General features: G+C 51.6%; 1 pseudogene; it reads right to left on the minus strand.

Annotated features, from left to right (window-relative positions):
- Positions 1–4,154: 4,154 nt before the first annotated feature.
- On the minus strand, positions 4,155–4,329 carry LOC126423578 (U2 spliceosomal RNA; annotated as a pseudogene).
- Positions 4,330–4,580: the final 251 nt, after the last annotated feature.

The raw sequence follows: 4,580 nt of genomic DNA on the forward strand, positions 1-4,580 counted from the left end.
GGGAATTGGTCGTGATCTGCAGCCGTTCACAACGATTATGGAATTTGCTCCATCCAAGAAGTGCCGGATGACTCTTATGAAGCGCTCCCCGAAACCCATCCGTGACATAACGGCCAGCAGGTATGGATGGGAGACCCTATCGAAGGCACCGGCGAAATCTAGGGAAAGAATTGCAGCCGGGGTTCGAGCGTCGGCGGTGAGTAAGATAGCATCACGGTACACAGAAGCGGCGGTGAAGACGGTTCGATTCGAAACACCACATGATTGGGTGGGACAATGTACCTTATTCATTACCTGTTTCAGACGTGAAGCCACACTTCGTGCCACCAACTTATAATCAGTGTTAAGAACGGTGATGGGACGTTGGTCTATAGCCCGACAGTGACCTATGGAATAAGGGCAATACGTCCAGCTAGAAAATCTGCAGGTAGCTCGCAACTAGCAAAAATCTCCTCGCACATTTTGCAGAACCGGTCTCCCAACAGGTCCCAATTGTTGGTAGAATTCATGAGGGAGACCGTCAGGGCCAGGTGATTTTTGTCCCGGACAGGCACGGAGGACAGATGTGAGGTCAGCGAGTGTGAGTGGCTCGGTCAAACGGTCGCGGTCTCGACTATCCAATGAAGTCGGGACCCCACCGATAAGTGCTCGTTGGGCAGCGACGTCTACCTCAACATCTTGGAAGAGGTGCGTACAATGGTCTGTTAGGTGTTTGAGGACTTCACGATGGTCTGTGAGGCGCGTACCATCGTCTGTCTTAAGGCGTAGAATGGCGGTGTTCTATGCATGATTCCTTTCAGAGGCAAGGTGATAGATGGATGGCCTCTCGCCCTCAATCAGGGATGCGGAACAGCACCTCACCACCATCCCCTCGGCCTTCTCCCGAGAGAAGCGAAGGATTGTCGCTTTAATTTTGTTGAGGCACATGCGTAGCTGGTCATACCTGTCAGCAGGAAGGGTTAGTGCATCATTTAGACATTGTTGATAGAAGTCTAATGTGCTACGCTTCCAGTGCGCGACTTCCCAACTATGTTGCTGGATAACACGTCGTAGCCGCGGCTTCGCAGAGCGGAGCCACCAAACCACAGTGGTAGGGTACTTCGATGGAGTAGCGTTGCAATCCCGCCATGTTTTCGTGACAAGATTGCGAGGTTTGGGCGTTGGGAGATGAAGTGTATTCATCTTCCAATAGGTGCACCGAGGAACCAGGGTTGGACCCGTGATATGCAAGGAGCAAGAGTATGCACAGTGGTCACTAAAGGCCACGGGAATGACTTGGACGGCACAAAGGGCAGGAATCAAATCAGCAGAGACATAAACACGGTCAATACGGCTTGCCCCAGTGGGGTAGATGTGAGTAAATTGTGTGTAGGCGGGATGAAAGTGGCGCCACGTATCATTAAGGTCAGCCGCCTGAAGCAGCGAAGCGAGTGCTTCACACCTCATAGGCGTTGGGACCCGATCAGCATCGGCTACCACACAGTTGAAATCTCCGCCAAACACGATAAGACGACGAGTTGTCAAGAAAGGGGGGGGGGGGGGGGTGATATCTGACGTAAAAAGTGTTCTCTCATGCCTGTGATTAGCTCCTGAAGGAGCATAGACATTAATAAAAAGTACATCCCGAATAATACATGCAAGAACGCGACCATTGGGTAGTTTTATAACATCGGATAGGGTTAACTCTGATCTGTACAGCAAAGCAGTGCCCCGCCTGGCGTCAGAGTCGATGTTATATAGTGCCTCATAACCAACCAGGTCAGAGAGAAAGTGGGGGGGGGGGGGCACAAACCTCCTGGAGAAAAACCACATCAAATGCACCAAGGCGCAGAAAGTCCTTCAGAGAGTGTAATTTTACTGGGTTGGAGATGGAGTTGATATTTAGTGTTAAAAGGGAGAGGGCTCCCGGCTGACGGTCAATTGCACGCATAAGAAAGCAACACAGAGAAAGTAACGTCAGATGAGGTCATGGTTGTATATAAGCAGCTGAGTAAATATCGAAACTGTAACCCTGCTACATAACCCCGGATGTTAAAGGCAAATACCAGACAGCTCACGTGGGAACGAGCCCACTCAATCACGCATTTCGTCGTCAGTCCAGTTCAGTCCTCCCCCATCGGCGGTACAGTCCGAACCAGGCGGTGCAGATGACTCAGTCACAGCGGTATGCGAGTGGGTGCGAGTACGCTGCAGCGGCTGTTCGCTACCCTGTTCATTTTTACGCTTTGCGGGGACTGCTCCCCGATCTCGTGATGAACTAATGAGCGCCTCTAATTGGCGAGCAGTTTTCCGCATACCGTCCGAGCGGTCAGCGGAAACAGAGCGTGTAACTAATTAGGCCTGAGATTCAGCCTCACTGCTGCTCTCAGTAGGGGGACGTATTACGCCCTCTTCCTGCGCCTGCTGTTCTTGGCTCGCCTTCTTGCGCCTGTGTCGACGCCGAGGGGACTTAGCGTCCACATGGTCATCTGCCGGTGGGGGTTGGGTAGGAAGAACCACCTCCATCCGTTCTACAGTGAGAACATCACTGGCCACAGCAGGCGCACTAGGCGCCGCCAGCGGTACTGCCACTACGGGCGTCTGGTCCGAGACAATCGCAATACGGCTGTCAACAGATGCACTAGGTACCGTTTTCACCTCTCCTGACGGACCCGGGGTCGATTCGTCAGTTCTCTCAGCGGTTCGGTGGGCAGCACCCGCCACTATCTCGCTGAGAAGAGGCACGAGGTTATCACCTTCAGTTCGTTCCCGCGGCAGTTGCACAGGGCCCCTGCGCGGGCATTCCACGTGTAGATGCTCCGTAGATTGACAGAGGGAGCATGTCTGTAATTGCCCTATGTAGGTAACCTGTGCCCTTGTATTGGCAATATTTAAGTATGACGGTATGTGCTGGCGGAGGTCCATACGAACACTACGGACTCCGCTGTTGCCCTGGAAGCGCTAGGCACTGCCCCATGTTTCATTCGTGATGCTAAGCATCTTGCCATACCCCGACAGGACGCGGCCGATTACTTCATTGGGACACTCGGGGGTTACGTTAAATATCCGCACAGTTCGTATCCCAAAGCCAGATAGCACTATATGAACTGCTCCGACTGTTCCATCGAAGAAGCGGAACGGATGTTCGCCCGCGAGTGCCAGGCCATACTTTCCGTATTTCTCTTGGTCGAGAAATTTCACGAATAACTATAGTACAAAATCCATTTGAAATGTGTTGACGTCATTATCCGGTACTTTCAGATCACCAAATATCCATTCCTGTATTCCAAAGGCCGTTGGCCGTCTCGCTGCTCTGTCGAATACGCATTAAATACTACTCGACCGGTTCGACATATTCGCCGCAAAAATATCAACGCTGGAAAAACCAAAAACAAACGAAAACGACCACAAAACGCGACTCGCTACAGAGCACAACGGACCGCTTCGACCGCGGGGTGCTTCTTATCCAAAGGCCCGTGAAGCGATAATAAAAAACCGCAGTGGAAGGGCCTAAATGCTTGCAGCGTGTGCGCTCCACATGTGGGAGTGACATACGGTGGTACCTGCCGATATGGCAACAGGCGACCGTCGAAAGCATCGCAAAAGCAAGTGCCGGAAGGAACGACAAGTTACGAGAGCAGTCGTCAACAGCCCAGTACTACCCTCCATGTCGAGGAGTAAACTGCGTCTCCCATTTGAACGCCGCTAGCTGCCAGGGCAGTGGAGAAGCCGTGAGGCCGCCCCACAGCAGCGCAAGGCCGGCGCGAACTACACCTAGCCGAGTGCTTATATCGTCAACCACCTACTGCGTGCGTGCGCGTGTACACACGTATTCTGCGTGCGTGCGGCGGCGGCAACGTCTTTCGCGATGAGCTAAGAAAACAACTCCATAAAATTTAATTAGAAATATCTGTGGCCGGACCATAAGAGACGCCAACGAGGCATGCGAACGCAATGTTCTGTGCCCCCATAAATTACCAGCCTAATGTAATGCGGCTGCAAGAGCGGTCCGGCTAAACGCAAAAAAATATGTATATACTTACGATAATCTTAATTAAAAAACGTGGTGTGTAAGCAGCTAACTACTGGGCACATCGACAACTACGACAAGTTTTGCTACCAGTGGAATATCTTATCACTGCAGAGTATTAACCCATTTCAGGCTGTGTTTTAATTTTAGGTGGGCCGATCCCGGCAGTACTGCAATGCCGGACCAACCCACGACAGAGGTGGAGCAAGCCCCTAGCACTCTGTCATGAGCCAAAAATGAGTTTAATATTCTGGTCCTGCGATGCAGGACGTGTCAGATATTAAGCTGATAAGAACAGATTTCTTAGTCATTGAGGTAATACTTGTAAAGGAACTTAGGAAAGGTTCACATTCGGTAAGGATTGGAAACAGCCGCGAAGGTGTTGCTCAACGGCGCCTGCCATACACCGGAGCGTCACACTTTGGGCGGACGTAACTAAGAATTATCTCAGGAATATAGGATCTTGGTGTGACCCAGAGATGTGTTCTGGCCAAGATGGAAAGTGTCAATCTTGTGTTAAGCCCAGGTGGAAACCCAGACGTAGCTGGATGGGGGGAAAAAGGAAAGCGAG

This window comes from Schistocerca serialis, chromosome 1 (genome assembly GCF_023864345.2).
Source record: "Schistocerca serialis cubense isolate TAMUIC-IGC-003099 chromosome 1, iqSchSeri2.2, whole genome shotgun sequence".
Taxonomy (NCBI): domain Eukaryota; kingdom Metazoa; phylum Arthropoda; class Insecta; order Orthoptera; family Acrididae; genus Schistocerca; species Schistocerca serialis.